Raw genomic sequence first — 16,987 nt, forward strand, 5'->3', positions numbered from 1 at the left:
AAGTGGCTTGAAACTATGGAGGAAAATATCAAGGATGCAATCCATAATTTTATCATATGTTTCCAGTTTTTAAATCCAGTGTGTTTCTACAAGCACACAGGTGAAAGGTTGAGGCTCTTTTTGTGGACCTTTTTGTCCCTCAAATGATGTGCAACAGTTTTAAAAGGAAAAGAAGTAATAAAAACACACAAAATGGGAGGTGCACTCTTTGGCAGTAGTATCTGAAGCTACTTTTAAATTTATTACTATTCATATTTGGGCAACTTGAAATCTAGTCTGTTTCAGCTATTTATTACAATGTGAGTAGGGGCAATCAAGGCTGAATCCCATTTTAGTTGAATGATCTAAATCTTCACACTCTAGGAGCAATCAAAAACATAAAAATACATGCAGGCACCTGAAATTTTATACCTAGAATTTAAACTGTGGGAAAAGACTATATTTCAGTAACATTCAAGGACCAAAAATTTTTGGGAGTAATGGCATTTCAAAGTGCCCATAACTGCACAGCATGCCAGCGCTTCTAAGTTGCCATGGGGTGAATTAGTCTAATGAGGTGCTGCATATTCAATACAGCACTTCTTTATTCTTCCCCACTCAGGCTGATTACCATGCCCCCTTCGAAGAAGGGGGCCAGTGTCGACACAGCCAAAGAAAAGGTTGCAGCTCATGGCTCAGATTATTGGAAGTTGTTAATGTTGATTTAGCTCTACTCCTACTAATATCAATGGGTGTTCTTTCCTATTGACTTCAACTGAAACATACCTATACAGTAAACCCTCGCTTTAATGGACCCTGATATAATAGACTTCAGAAATAACGGGAATTGTCTGCTAGACACACCCCCTGGATCCCCAAATAAATGCTAAAAACTCACCAGAGCCACCACTGGGGCTGGAGGAGCTACTGGGGTCACTGGAGTTGGAGGGGCCACCGTAGCAGCTGGGGCCACCAGGGCCAGAAGAGTGAGTGGGGTGGGCCTGCAGTGGGACACAGGAACTCTCCTCCCCAAGCCCCAGGTGCCTGAAGCGAGGTGGAGGCTGCTGCCTGCTTGCAGTCTGGGGGCAGCCAGGCTCTGTTTTTGCACAGGCAGCTCAGAGCCGGGGGGCTGGAGGAGCCATGGCACTGATAGCTGCAGGAGGCGGAAGGAGCCAGGCCGGCATTCAGCAGCTCTCCTGGTAATGGGGAGCGGGAGATGGAGGTGTGATGGGAAAGATGGTGGAGAGCAAAGGACAGGAGCGAGCAATGGGCTGGGATGGTCAGAATATCATTATACAGTACAGCCCTTTGGCTATAACGACACCCCTTTCCCCCACTAGTCCGTTAAATCGAGGGTTTACTGTACTGAGTGCCCGACAATCTTGCCCCATGACAATACTTTTGGAGCAGACTAAAAGTGAAACAACAGATGTCTAATCGCCATTCTCCCTTCCTATACACATATGAAAATTACATACAGTCACACCATCATCACTTGCAACATCATGAGATGTTCATAGTGCGACCCACTGAGCTGTTTAACTAAAAGCACTTGCAGTCAAAGCGACGGAGCCAAGCACATTGAATTTTGGGATATCCAGTTCGCAAAGGCCAGCTATTTAATGTGGAACTACTACAGTCACACGGATTAACATTAAATCTGTTATTCCTTTTGACCTCCAAACAGTGTCTGAGTCATTTTATCTGCCTTTTCCAGTGCACCAGCATTATTTTTTAATCACATATTAATCAGAAAATTAATCCAATGCTATTCACACTATACTATGCCTCCCTGTGAGAGAGTTTAGAATAATTTGCATTAACATGTACAGTGTTGCTTAGACACAGACGGCAGAATAAAGCCATACATTAAAAAAAATCATAGCAGCATAAAAACTTTTATTGGCACTTAAACGTATTTTTCCCTGATTGAAGCAGAATTCATGAAACAATTACAACCCCATGACAAAGACTGGTAATGATTAGCCTTCAAGAACTGCTGTTATTTTCTGACAGTTCTGAAGCTGTTTTTGTTTGTTTCAGGAAAGGAAGCATCAAATCTTTTATGGACTATCCAGAATGAAGAGACAGAAGAGTGCCTGTTAATTATCCAGTGTCAGCATTTCACTGAAGCTCCCCTCGTAGAACAGAAGGCCTATGTAATAATTTAGAATTCTAATTAATTCTTGTCACCCAAGCAGAATTTTTGAAGTAATAGCATGCACTTTAGTCCTGAGCACTTACATGTTTTTCCACCTCTGTACAACCTAATATAACCCCATTACAGTGAAGGAATTCTAAGGAGAACAGCAGTTATGAAACAATTTTATTAAGTACACACAAAATGACAAATGAAATGATGGAAACAAAATTGCTATAAGGAGGAAAAGTCAACATTGTAACCAAGTCTATTTTACAGAGCTCTTTCAGCCATTTCACAAAAATTTCTACTGCTACCCGAACAGAGATACACAAATGGGTCTTTGCAGATAGGAATTACGTCTACCAATTTATGATCCAGGCTGAGCTTTGCCCCTGCCACAGAGCATGGCCTGCCCTGCCCAGCCACCCTGGTGCTCTTGCAAAGGAGCAGAGTCAGGATGTGGGGGCTTGCCCAGCTCAGGAGAGGAGATTGCAGAGCTTTCTCTACTCCACCCACCCAGCGCTCCTGCTGAGGTCTGGGGTTGGGACATGGGGGCTTGCCCAACTCTGCCCATCTGCTGCTCCAGCCATAGAGCTGGGCTGCGGACTAGTCCTGTTCCTCCCGCTCAACACTCTTGCCAGGAAGTGGAAGTGAAGCACAAGGGCTCATAAGCCCTGACCCCGCTCCCTAGCTGGAGTGCTGGAGCAGGCCAAGCGTGCATACCTCAACCCCATTCCCTCAGCAGCAGAACCAGGCAGGCAGAATGGGGCAAGCCCCCATGCCCTGACCTTGCTCCCTGGAGGAGCACCAGGGTGAGTCCCCATGGCCCAACACCCTCTTCCCAACCTCACTCCCCAGAGGGAGTGCCAGGCAGACCAAGGTCAGCCCCAACCCCACTCCCCAGCTGTAGTGCTGGGTGGTGAGACAGGGTAGGTGGGGGTGCATTTTCCCCCACTCTCCATTTTTCCAGGCCTGCTTGGAGAGAGTGTCCATCAGCCCCAACGGTGCTGGAAGGGGTAGAGGTGACCCCGATGGCTCTGGCCCCTCCCTTCTGTCACTGCCCCGCCAGCCTAAACTGCCCCCACCCCAAGTGCCACAGTCTGCCTACACCACTGTTAACTTACAGTCGCACAACAATGCCTCCAAAGAGCAGGATATTCTTAATAGTGTCCATAAATATGAACCACATTACAGAAAGACCATCTCCTGGCTCACCTTCCCTTGCAATAAAAAATCTGCTCAAAATCAGGCTACATACTGGCGGCGACTACAGCATTGGCTGATACAGAAAGCAGTATTAGAGAAGACATTATATAGTGTTATCTGTTTTCAATACAAGTATTTACTCCTCTTTGAACAAAGATTCATCTCACTGGCCACATCTTACACTACAGAGATCATTTGAACGATAATCTTCTGGAAGATCTCCTTTCAAAAGAGCACATCCACACACAAAAAAGCAGGCCAAAAGAGCAATCTGCTGTGGGGACCACTCTTTTGAACAAAGGGCCCCCAGAGCATCTACACATGCTTTTTTCTGAAAGAATCTTTCGGCCAAAGATGCTTTTCCTCATTTGGGAGCAGAAGAGAGCCTCCGGAAGAAATGCTGTGTTCCTTCAAAAGGAATTTGAAAGACAGCATTGTGTGTGTGGACACTCCACTTCTTGTTTCAGAGGAGGGTCCGATTTTCCAAAAGAACTTGCTAGTGTAGACGTGTCCACTGTGTCATCTGCTCTTTGTGTCAGCTGCCTCTTCCATTTGTTCCTGCCAATGCCCCTCTATGTGCTTCGCCGCTAACAGGCACCCAGGTCACTGAAAGGGATTACTGCTTTCAGGGTTTGGATTTGTTTTGTGTATCCCCAACTTTTAGATCACCTGAGAGCTAATAACAATGGAGCGCTCCTCCTTACGAAGTGTGCGGAACATGACCTTGTCATCACAAACACCCTGTTCCATCAGAAAAACAAATGTAAGACCTCATAGCAACATCCTCTGTTGAAGCACTGGCACCTCATAGACTATGTCATCATCCACACTCGGGATTGGCGTGATGTCCTTCTGACATGTGCAATGACTAGTATTGATGACTACTGGACTGATCACCACCTTATTCAATCCATAATGGTGATTAGGATTGTCACCAAATGGAGAAATCAGAGAAAACAGATCTGATGAAAGATCAGTGTACAAGGCTTGAAGGACCCCATCAGACAAAGTGACTTCCAAATACTGCTCCAAAGGCAGCTGCCAGCAGTACACCCTGAAGACGTGGAAGAACACTGGTGTGTACTGAAAAATGCCGTCATTGGAGCTTGTGGAGAAACCACTGGCTACCAGACCAGGAAGCATCAGGAATAGTTTGATGAGAATGATGTGGAAACTGAATGCTTGATTGAGGCAAAAAGGAAAGCCTTTAGGGCCTAGCAAAGCAACATCAATTGCACAATGAAGAGAGAAATGCATGCCAAGGCCAAGGCAGACATGCAACATAAGCCAAGGACTCTGAAAAACCATTGGTGGACTGAGAAGGCACGAGAACTCCAGAATCCTGCAGACACCAATGATACAAAAGGATTTTTCAATGCTACCAAAGCTGTTTATGGACCAAGAAATCATGGAATCAATCCCCTGAGATCAAAGGATGATACCCAACTCTTGAAAGACAATGAAGCCATTGCTTCTTGCTGGAGGGAGCACTATAATGAGCTCTTGAACTGACCCTCCACTGTGGTTCTAGAATCCCTTGACTAAATCCCTCAGCATCTGCCTAGAGACTATCCTGCAACACTTCCTACCCTGAATGAAGTCCAAACTGCCATCAAAGTGGTGACGCGCAACAAGGCAATCAGACTACACAGAATCCCCACCAAAATCTTCAAAGAAGATGAGCCAGAGCTCCACAAACAGCTTCACTTCCTAATTCTCAATATTTGGGATAGGGCACAGATGCCATAATATTTCAGAGACACACTGATCATCAGTCTTTTCAAGAAAGGCGACTGGTCGGACTGTGGAAACTATCGTGGCATCTCCCTCCTGGCAATGTCAGGGAAAATCTTAGCTCAAATCCTTGCAAACTGACTCCTGCCACTCTCAGAAGAAATTCTCCCAGAATCCCAGTGTGGCTTCTGACCGTTCCAAGGAACAGCCGACATAAACTTCACTGTCCAGTAACTGCAAGAAAAATGTTGTGAACACAACCAAGCCTTATATATGAGTTTCATCAACCTGACCAAAGCCTTCAACTCAGTCAGTTGTAGCACCCTGTGGGTCATCCTCTCAAAGATCAGCTGTCTCAAAAGATTCATTAGCATTTTAAGGCTGCTTCACAACAACATGACTGCCACAATATTGAACATACAATGGACCCCAAAGCAACCCCTTTGAGATTAAAATGGGAGTCAACCAAGGCTGCGTCATTGCCCTATCACTGTTCTGCATCTTCATTGCCATGAGCCTTTCCCTCATTGATGGCAAGCTGCCAGATGGGGTGAAGATTGTCTATAGAATGAATGGGAAGCTTTTCAATCTCAGGAGATGGAAGGCTAAAAGCAAGACCTCCACAACCTCGATCACGGAGCTCCATTATGAGGATGACAGTATGGTTGTTGCTCTTTCTCCCACAGAACATCTTAAGTGCCTTTCTGAAGCATACAAGAATCTCGGCCTCACACTGAGCATCAAAAAAACCAAGATGCTTCACCAATGGGAGACTCTCATGCACCTTCTATTGAAGTCAATGAAGAAGTGCTGGAAAATGTGGAGCACTTCCCATACCTTGGAAGTCATCTTTCCACTAAAGTTGACATTGATGTAGAAATCCAGCATCCTCTGAGCTGTGCAAGCTCTGCTTTTGCCCACCTAAGATACAGGCTCTTCGAGAACTGGGACATCTATCCCAAGGCAAACCTCCTTGTATATCATGCAGTGCTTGTTCCAATGCTACTCTATACATGTGAAACCTAAACAACATACAAGCATCATTTGAAGGCACTTGAACAATATGATCAACACTGCCTCAGGAGAATCCTAATTATCTCTTGGGAGGATAGGCACATGAACACTAGCATCCTGGAATTGTCAAACATGACCAGCATTGAAGCCATTATCATTCATCAACAATTTCATTGGCCTGGTCATATGGTTCGGATGTATGATCAGCACCTCCCAGAACAGGTTCTGTTTTCCAAATTGCAGGAAGAACAGAGTGCTTTGGGGGCCTGCAGAAACGATATAAGGACATGCTGAAGGCACAATGAAAGAGTGCAACATTGGTGTCGACACTTGGGAGAACCTTGCCCAAGACCATGCCCAATGGAGGATGGTAATGCGTGAAGGGGGTGGCACAATTTGAGAGGTCCCACCACAGTGCAAATGAGAACAGGCGGAGAAGAAAAGAGCAACAAAAACTGCCCTGTGCCCCTCCGACAGCTACTAATACATGCCTCTTCTGTGATAAGACCTGTGGCTCCAGAATTGGGCTGATCAGCCATCAGACTCACAAATAGGAGGGTGACATGAAGACATCCTACTCGTTATCAACTGACTGCCACGAAGTAGATGCTTGTGAAGGAAAACATGCATGAAAACATGAATACAGTTAGCCTATGCAATGATGTTTGCCTGAGTCTTCAGACAGCATGACACAACAGTTCTATGAAGGAGACATTTCCAGTTCATCTAAACAGGGTCTTACCTCCAAGTACCACTATCCAGAAAGCCCAATCAACACTGCCCAACCAGAGTTGTATGTGTAACAAAAGAGTGCAGTTGGCCCAACTCACCCAACCAGCCAGATATACTTTGGCTGCTAGGTAGGTACTGAGGGTCCCCCTGCTTCTCCAGAGGGAGAGGGTGCCCCTGTTCTTTTCCTAATTCTGCTTCATGTCACTACTTTTCTGGGCAAGAATGGCCTGGATAAGGGGAGCTGTAAGTACTGCTTCAAGTAGGGTGTGGGAGCACAGTGCAGAGGTGGAGGTATAGGGCCCCATGTCAGGGTACAGGCAGGCCAGTCCTGGAGTTTCTTAAATTAACTCTCTGATTGCACATACTGCCTGAGATTCTCAAGAAGAGCCTTTGATGCTGCAGACAAGGTCTAGCAGAAACCTACATCAGATGACTCAGTCAGAGGTCAGCTCTCCACTGACCACCAGAAAGCAAATTACATTCTACAACATGAACACCATCATCATAAATGAAAGCATGCAGCCTATGCAATTGACAACATACTTTGGGTTAACATAACGTGGTGCAAAATGCCATCTCATGCCAGGCACAAAAATAGCTAGATTTTAGTACTATAATTTGAATCCCATGATGATGGGTTGTGATCTCCCAGTATAAACACACAGCTGTGAATGGCTATAGCATTGCTAAGGGACAAATGCCAGAAACCAAAGAGAATGACTTGAAGTAAATTATGCATTTCTTGTTCTTTGAGCTTTTCATTCTTTTTCCTCCACCCTGAATGACAAAGATACAGTAACATCTGATACTTTCATAAAGTTGTAGAAACAGCCAAGTAGGAACAGATGTACACCAGCTGCATATAAGAGTGAAATATGCTGGATAATGAGGCTAAGCATTTCTTGCTGCGGGGTAATTCATTAATGGCATATCCCTAGCTTCCCATTATAAAACATGAAGGATTTTATTTTGGCATCACTCATGCTACACACAACATATACACAGAAAAGTGATGTGTAACATCAACATTTTGTTGAGCTTGACACTTGCATCTTCTGTTATTTTAAATGTACACAGAAAGAGCATGAACATGCTAAACAGGAGCTCCGATCAAGACAAAGGAGAATGAAAGTCCCCAAAATAAGCAATTTACAAATCGCCGCTTCTTGGCAAAAATGAAGATTGCCAAACAAAATCTATCACAAGTTACAAGAAAATCTGCACAGCTTGAAATGACATAATGCTCACTTTTTTCCCCAGGAGCAGTTTACTGCTTTCTCATATAGTAATTCCTATATACTTCATATGACAGCTATCCTCAAACACCTAGGATTTGCCCCTAAAGTATAAGCAGAGATTCTGTACACCAGTTGTAAAACACTGTTTCAAGTATATGACTGCATGAAAAATTAGAGAAAAGTGGCACATCCTTAATAAGAATAAAAATAATATATTAGTTAGGCCTGTAAACGGGTGTTACTTCCACCCTGCTCCTGGCACAATAAGCCATATAAACATATTGCATATACTCAAATTTACTCCCTACCTGGGGCTTGAGTTTAACTGGTGACTCTAATAACAAACAAACACAAATCTACCTCCTGTCCCACGCTATGGTTTGCTCTATATTGGAGAGAAGATTTGCTGAATTCATACAAGAAACTCAGCAGTAATTCCACTCCATTTACATGAAGGCTTCCAATATCTGGTAGGATCCCTAAAACAAAAGAGTCCACCTGCACCATTATATAGAGCCCTGTAGTATTCTACCCTCCTACAAAACCTAGTATTATGACCTTAGTGTGATGCCTTGCATTGGCAAAGAAGGTGCTGTACACTCACCCCCTGGCTCTGTCCCATCCATCTAGCAAGGTAAAGAAATGCAGCAGACTGCGCACAAATTTGGGATTGGGGCACAACATACCTCTTCCATCAATGGTTTTTCCTTTCATAGACGTATCATGAACCTAAAGAAGTAACATGAGGCAAATCATAGATATTTATACAAATCAAACTCTGTACATTATCTTCAACATCACATTTATTTAAAATTTCCCATTTATAGTTAGAGACAATAGACGTAACACAGTATAAAAAAAAAATCAAGCTGCTGTTCCTGATGGGTTTTGCAAATGACACTATAGATATAGATGAGTGATACTATATTCAGTTTTGCCATTGCCTCTGCATTGCCACTTTGTTCAATTTGCTAACTCCCCACTGTTAATAAAGTTTGGGCATGCCTGCCAGCCATTGTCCCTGCACTTTGCTTGCCCTTGCCTGCCCCTCCTATCTACTCCCCTGATATTCCCCCCTCCTCCCCACTTCTCGTCCCCTTCCTATTTCTGTTCTTTCATGTACTCTCCCACCTCTTTTACAGTTGTCACTCCAGATCTGCACATACATTGATGATCAACAACTGCATCTTAGCCATTCTTATATGCACATTTGTGTTTCAACAAACTCAAGCAACTGCATTATTTTTTCACCTCCTACTTACTGTTATTAGTCATGTTAAGCCTAAATGTAAGATCAAAGTTTCTTGGGGAAGAGATCATAGAATACTAGAACCAGAATTGACCTTGAGGGTCACTGAGTCCAGTCCCCTGCAGGGCCAAGTATCATCTAGATCATCCCTGGTAGATCATTAACTTGCGCTTAGAGATCTCCAACGACGGAGATTCCACAACCTCCCTAGGCAATTTATTCCAGTATTTAACCACCCTGACAGCAAGGATTTTTTTCCCTAATGTCCAACCTAAGCCCCCCTTGCTGCAATTTAAGCTAAGTACTTCTTGCCCTACCCTTAGATGTTAAGGAGAATAATTTTTCTTTCTTCTCTTTGTTATACACTTTTAGGTACTTAAAAGCTGTTATCATGACCCCTCTCAGTCTTCTCTTTTCCAAACAAAACAAACCTAATTTTTTAAGTTGTTCCTCAGAGGTCATTTTTGTTGCTGTTCTCTGGACCTTCTCCAGTTCCTCCACATCTTTCTTGAAATGCAGCACCCAAAATTGAACACTATACTGCAGTTGAAGCCTAATCAACTCATAGTAGACCAGAAGAAAGTCTTCTCATGTCCTGCTTATGACACTCCTGTTAATGCATTCAGAATATTTATTTTGTTGACTCATATTTAGTTTGTGGTCCACTATGATCCGTATATCCTTTTCTGTAGTACTCCTTCCTAGACTGCCACTTCCCATACTATATATGTGAAACTGATGGTTCCTTCCTGCGTAGCTTACTTTGCATTTGTCCTTACTGTTTTATATATTTATTCTATATATTGCTGTGTGCATTTAAAATGCTGGATAAATAAAATATTTCATAACACTACAGCTACGTCTACACATGAACGCTACATCAAAGTAGCTTATTTCGATGTAGAGACATCAAAATAGGCTATTTCGATGAATAATGTCTACACGTCCTCCAGGGCTGGCAACGTCGATGTTCAACATCGACATTGCGCAGCACCACATCGAAATAGGCGCTGCGAGGGAACGTCTACACGCCAAAGTAGCACACATCGAAATAAGGGTGCCAGGAACAGCTGCAGACAGGGTCACAGGGCAGACTAGCGCTTCCGGGGCAACAGCTAGCTGCTCCCTTAAAGGGCCCCTCCCAGACACACGCAGCCTGCACAGCACGCGGTCTGCAGAGCCATAGGCACGCACACCTCGAGCGACGCAGTCATGGACCCCCAGCAGCAGCAGCAGCAGCCAGAGGTCCACCCAGCTGCCCCTGCAGGAGCAGTGCTCGCCCTGCTCGATGCCATGCAGGAGGCAGCTGAGCACCTCCTTGCCACAGAGGAGGAGATGCCCGCAGGGGAGGAGGACTCAACCCCCAATCCTGCAGCACCCCGCCGCCCCGCCCCCCCGCCGCACACGCCGCCGGCTGTGGAGCTACCCCATCAGCACCGACTGGTGGGAGCGGCTGGTGCTCAGAGAGTGGGACGACGACTGCTGGCTCCAGAACTTTCACATGAGCCGGCTGACATTCCTGGAGCTATGCCAATGGCTCACCCCCGCACTGAGGCACCAGGACACCGCCATGCGGCGTGCCCTCAGCATCAAGAAACGGGTTGGCATCGCTGTCTGGAAGCTGGCCACTCCAGACAGCTACCGATCCGTGGGCCACCAGTTTGGCGTCAGCAAGGCCACCGTCGGGGCTGTCCTCATGGAGGTAAGAGGACCCACGGGGGGAGGGGGAGGCAGCCCTGGTAGGGGAGGGGGGCCCTGGCAGGGGAGGGCCACACACACCCTGCACACCCCTCATTGGTGCTCTCCCATGTGCTTCCCCTGCAGCTCGTCCACGCCATCAACGCCCTGCTCCTCCACAGGCTCGTGAGGCTTGGGGACCTGGATGCCTCCATTGCGGGCTTTGCCACCCTGGGCTTCCCCAGTTGCTTTGGGGCTCTGGATGGGACCCATATCCCCACCCGCGCCCCGGAACACAGTGGAGGACGCTATATAAACAGGAAGGGCTACCACTCAGTGGTCCTCCAGGCCTTGGTGGACAGCCGGGGCCATTTCCTGGACATTTATGTGGGCTGGCCAGGCAGCACCCACGACGCCTGGGTATTCCGGAACTCGAGCCTGTGCCGCTGGCTGGAGGTGGGGACCTACATCCCCCAGCGGGGGATGCCTGTGGGGGACACCACCATGCCCCTCTGCATCATCGCACATGCAGCATACCCCCTCTGGCCCTGGCTCATGCACCTGTACACGGGCCATCTGTCTGCCAGCCAGGAGCGCTTCAACCAGCGCCTGAACCACGCGCGCCAGGTGGTGGAGCGCACATTTGGGCGCCTCAAGGGGCACTGGAGGTGTCTCCTCATCCGCCTTGATGCGGGCCCCACCAACATCCCCCAGATTGTGGGTGCGTGCAGCGCCCTACACAACCTCGTGGAAAGCAAGGGGGAGGCCTTCTTTCAGGGCTGGGCTGTGGAGGCTGGCAGGGCCGATGTGCAGCCACCCGCTGCCCCCAGTCACCAGGTGGACCCTGAAGGGACCCGGGTCCGGGAGGCCCTGCGGGCCCAGTTCGATGAGGCCACGGGGTGAACGCTGGCAGGCCCTCCACTGCACCCCCTCATCCTCCACAACACTCCCTGCCCCTACGCCCACACCACAGAGCACCCAAGAGCACACCCCCCCACTTTTCTTGTAAAAATAAAAGCAGACAGTTGTTTGTCAACTCAAACATTTTCTTTACTACAACTCTTATACTATTATTATTATAAATATTCTGAACAAGACAAACTATGTACAGGGGAAATCAAACTGATAAATATATATACATTATAAAAAATGTGATAACATGAAAGGGGAAGACAAGGAAGGGGAGAACTATTTACATGGGGGAGTAAGGATCAGCAAAGTAATGGGTCACAAATACAAACTATTTACAAGAAAAGAACAATAAACTGGGGGGAATATATACAAAGGTGGAGGGGGGGGCACGTCCTGGGCCCCACGCCCCTACAGTCCAGCGCTGGGGGTGGGCGGCCGGGATCCCCACCTTGGCCGCAGCCCTGGCCGGGGCTGGCTGGGGGCCGGGCGGACCGGGAGATACGCCCGGCGAGTGTCAGATGGCCCCAGGTCCCCCTCGGCGGAATGGCCCTCGGTGGCGGGTGGCGGTGAGACGGCGGACGGCGCAGCGGCTGGAGCAGGCAGGGTGGGCGCTGCGTCGGCCGGCACGGCCTGGGGGGCCAGGGAGTCCGCGATGCGGTTGAGGGTCCACATGTAGGCCCCCCATGCCTCCTGGCACCAGGTCAGCGCCCGCTCCTGCAGGTGGAGGCGGCGTTCCTCCACCCGCAGCCGCTGCTCGGCGACCTCCAGCTGCTGACGGTGGAGGGCCAGCAGCTGGGGGTCCGTCACCGTCGGCTGCTGGTGCTGGGTCCGCCGTCTTCCCCGCCGTGGGGTTGGTCGGTCCTCCGCCGAGGGGCTGGCCTGGAGTGATGGCCTCGGAGGGCTTTCCAGGACCACTGACGCCTCGCCGGCGCTCTCCGGTCCTTCCGATGGTGCAGCTGCGGAACACAGGAGGGGGGGAAGAAGAGTGGAGACAGCCGTTAGTGTGGGCCCTGAGCCGTGGCCCTTGTCCCCCCACCCCTCTGCTGCAGGTTCCCCATCCCCGTCCCCGGGAGATGCTGCTGTGATTGGGTTCAGGGGTCCCCCTGCACTGCACCCCGTCCGCTGGCAGGAGTGACTCTCAACTCAGCAGGTACGACAGGAGGTTTATTAGGCAACAGATGCCCAGTTTCTCCCAGAAGCGACAGTACAGCAGTCAGAGACGGTCCTTCCAACCTGTCCTGGGGAGAAGACCCCGAGGGGTGCCCCTCTGGGGTGTAGCTTTCCCCCTCCTCAGGCTGGCTGCCTTCCAGATCTCCCTTCCCCTAGCCTCTAACTGCGGCCCCCGATTCAAACCCAGCTCGGCTCCTCCCTCCTCTTTGTTCAGGGCAGAGGTGTAACCTGCCAGTTGTAGCCCCAGGATCATCCTTAGCCACTGGGAGCTACTCAGCTTGTTTCTCATATCTAGCCTGAGTCTCGCATTTGCACTCCCCCCACTCCATCACATGCTGCTGCTGCTGCTGCTGCTGCTGCTGCTGGGTGTCCCACCCCCTCCCCCCGGGGGACCCTAGAGGTTCCACTCCCCCCACCCCGGGGATGGGGCATGGCACTGTCGTGCTGGGGGGGGCAGGGGCTGATGCACTCTTCTGAGGGACATGCCACTGCTGTCCTTGGGGCCATGGTCATCTGGGCATGTGGAGGGCCCTGGTCATATCTATTACCCCTGCCCCTCAACCCCGGGGGTGTGCACTGGGTGGGTACATACCTGACGGTCCACTCCCACGGTCGGGGGACATGCGGGGGGCGGACGCCCTGCTGGAGCTCCTGGATGGGAGTATGATGTGCAGGCCAGCGTCACTGGAGGAGGAGTCCCTCTCCTCCTCCTCCGGTGCCCCGGGGGTGGGCTCCTGGGGGGGTCCCCGTGGTGCGGGGCTTCCCTCCGGGGCGGACTCCACCTCCGGGGCCTGCTGGGGCTCCTCGGCCGAGGCATCAAGAGTGGCCGGAGGGGAGGAGGTGTGCCGGGGGCCCAGGATGTCCCTGAGCTCCCTGTAAAAGGGGCAAGTGACGGGGGCGGCCCCAGATCGGCCGGCCGCATCCCAGGCCCGGGCGTAACCCTGCCGCAGCTCCTTCACTTTACTCTGGACATGATCTGGAGTGCGGGCAGGGTGACCCCGGGCGGCCAGGCCCTCGGCCAGCTGAGCGAACACATCCGCGTTCCGCCTCTTGCTCCCCATTACCTGGAGCACCTCCTCCTCGCTCCAGAGCCCCAGCAGGTCCCGAAGCTCGGCCTCCATCCAGGAGGGGCCCCGCTGCTGCTTCCTGGCCTGGCTCCTGCCCTGGGAACCCTGGCTCCCCTTGGGGGGGTCCCCTGGGGGTGCTGGGGGGGCTGCTGGGCGGCCATCGCGTCGGGTGGGGGTGTGGGTGGCTGCGGAGGAGCATGCAGGCTAGCCGCGTGTTACTGCTGCTGCCTGCACGCTCTCTCAGCTTCCTGCACAGGAAGGCAGGGGGTGGGGAGCTTTAAGGGGCCGCTCCACGCAGCCACCATTGAGCTCAGGGGCTGGAAAGAGCGTCTCTCAACCCCTCAGCTGATGGCCACCATGGAGGACCCCGCAATTTTGATGTTGCGGGACGCGCAACGACTATACGTTCCCTACTTCGACGTTGAACGTCGAAGTAGGGCGCTATTCCCATCCCCTCATGGGGTTAGCGGCTTCGACATCTCGCCGCCTAACGTTGATGTTAACTTCGAAATAGCGCCCAACATGTGTAGCCGTGACGGACGCTATTTCGAAGTTGGTGCCGCTACTTTGAAGTAGCGTGCACGTGTAGACGTGGCTTATGAGTGGCTATTTAGGTTCATGTATATAGTCAAAGAAAATACCCAGGAGCAAGTCTGATCATTGAATTTTGGTAAAACTAGCCAGAATTTTCAATGCTTAAGAGACCATCACTGATCCACAATTTAAGAAGTTAGTAAGAAGTGAGGATTTGTTGTTAAACTAGTATTTTGCGACAAATTCTCAATTTTGTATCTAGCAATAGGTCATTTTTAGAGTTTTTGTTAATATAAGCCATGCTATAGTACAATTTAAATACCATTTCTTGTTATCAATACTTCATGTGAAAATTATACTGTCTCACTGGATGAAAAAAACCTCAAATTAAAATTACTTGCCTAATGAGTACTATGGTCCTGCATTTTAAACATGGACAAGGATGTCAGGAGAGTAAAGTGCAGTAGAAATGCATAATATGAAGACCAGAAAGAGGTAGGAACAAGACCAATGCTCACCCCATTTCTGGTTCCTGTCTACATGCTCATTTCCTTGTATCATGTTGGGTTTTAGAGCACACTGCCACTTTCTCCTGTTCCTTTAGCAGATTTTTTATGACTGAAACAAATTCACTTTTTGAAAAAAAGTTACTTTTTGAAATTTTGCAAACGTCAACCTTGGTTGCTATGCCACTATCATTCCCACAGCGGCAAACTATCTGGAGAGCCACAAAAAAATTGCAGTTGTTTGTAAAATCAGTCTTGCATTCTTGAATTTTCCAAGTACAAATGATCAAATATATTTCTGGAAAGATAATGTGCAAAGCGTTCACAATAAATAACAAAATGTTCAAACAAACCCTCTCTTCTAAGGCTTTTCTATACTGTGAAAAAAAATTTAAAAAAAAGAGACACTCTCCTAAATCCAAAAAACAGAGAAACAATTTTGTTTGCTTTAACTTTTGAAACATAGCTGTTGTTGCTATCAAACCTCTAGTGATGAAACAGCTTTTTTGTTCATTGGATAGTTGATTTTAAATGGATGAAGCAAAACAGATGTTGCAATATAAAGAGAGCAACAAAGGTAGACACGATTGTTCCTGCAGTCTTCAGTGTAACATCGATCTTATCCGCAATTATTCAAGACCTCATGGTTATGTTTACTAGGCCAGAGTGTAGCACGGCCGCTTTGGGAGTTGCATATGTGCAGTGGAGACCAGAATTTGGCCAGTTATTTTCTTTCCCAGCCTGACCAGCCAGAATCTTATCAATAGATCATTTTACACCCACAAGGCCAAATGTAGCCATGCCTAACACCACTAACTACAACAGAGTTGAAGTTTCTTACCCAAAGGATATAAACACCACAGTAGGCAGGACTTTCAGGAGGACGTTTTCAGATGAAATAACCTAGAGCATACCATTCACACGCTTTAGGCTTGTCACTTCTCAAAACAGGATATTCTGAGTTAAGAAATGGTTGTTGGCAACTTGCACTGCCACATTCAAAACGCTGCCAGTATGAGTAGGCACAGCATTACAACAGTGTCCTCTCACCTCAGTTGGTGTTAGTTAATCTGCGCCTTGGTTTCCCATACACTCAGGTAGCTAGACTCTTCTGTGAATCCTAACCATGAACTGGTGGTTGGCCTCCTGCCATTGCCAACTTCATACTCTGCCTAGCTTCCTTTGAGGCAGCTTAGAAGGTAGCACAGGTGAACTAAGTGTTGAGCAGAGACACACCCTTTAACAGCAGGGAAGCTGCAATAGCTGTAGCAGGCAGAATGCTTCCCACAAACACCAGAACACTGTGGCAGACACAAAGCTTGGTGTATACAGCGCTTTGTCTATTTCTGAGCAGGGTTTACTTTACAATCCCATAAACCTCTGCAGATTACAACTCGCAGAAGACCTGTCTTTACGGCTCCAAAACCTGAAGCACAGAAATATAGATCCGGGCCTGTCCTTAAAGGGATAGTAAACTTGGAGGAAAGCACTTTTCACAATGTGTCCCAAATTTCCCAGCCAATGGGGGCTGCAGAGCCAGCACCTGGAGTGGGGACAGCGTGTGCCGCCTCTCTAGCCACCCCTATACCCCTTGGTTGGGGGAGCAAGATACAACCTGCCCACCAAGCCCCTCAGTTCAGCCCACATCCACCTCTGAACAAAGCCTCCATCCTCCCACCACCTAACCCCTCAGCACCCAGCACAGAGAAGGCACATGAAAGGAGCAACCAGCCACTCTGAGTGGCATGTGGCCATGGCAGGCAGGGTGCCTATTTTATTTCAGAAAGAAGGGTTCTCTCAAACACGGGGGTTTTCCCCCGAAGGAA

At 48.7% G+C, this 16,987-nt stretch overlaps 1 protein-coding gene and 1 long non-coding RNA gene across 2 annotated transcripts in view; one reads left to right on the forward strand and one right to left on the reverse strand.

Moving 5' to 3' along the window:
- AGTR1 (angiotensin II receptor type 1) overlaps positions 1 to 16,987 on the forward strand; it is an 84,816-nt gene that overhangs the window by 60,377 nt on the left and 7,452 nt on the right. The window contains exon 2 of the transcript XR_012646787.1: positions 2,023 to 2,138. The gene's annotated coding sequence lies outside the window, so the exon portion shown is untranslated. The remainder of the gene's footprint in view (positions 1 to 2,022; positions 2,139 to 16,987) is intronic.
- Positions 1 to 16,987, reverse strand: part of LOC142018314 (uncharacterized) — a 106,046-nt gene that overhangs the window by 40,622 nt on the left and 48,437 nt on the right. The window lies entirely within an intron of this gene.

The sequence above is a fragment of the Carettochelys insculpta genome, chromosome 10 (genome assembly GCF_033958435.1).
Source record: "Carettochelys insculpta isolate YL-2023 chromosome 10, ASM3395843v1, whole genome shotgun sequence".
Classification (NCBI taxonomy): Eukaryota; Metazoa; Chordata; order Testudines; family Carettochelyidae; genus Carettochelys; species Carettochelys insculpta.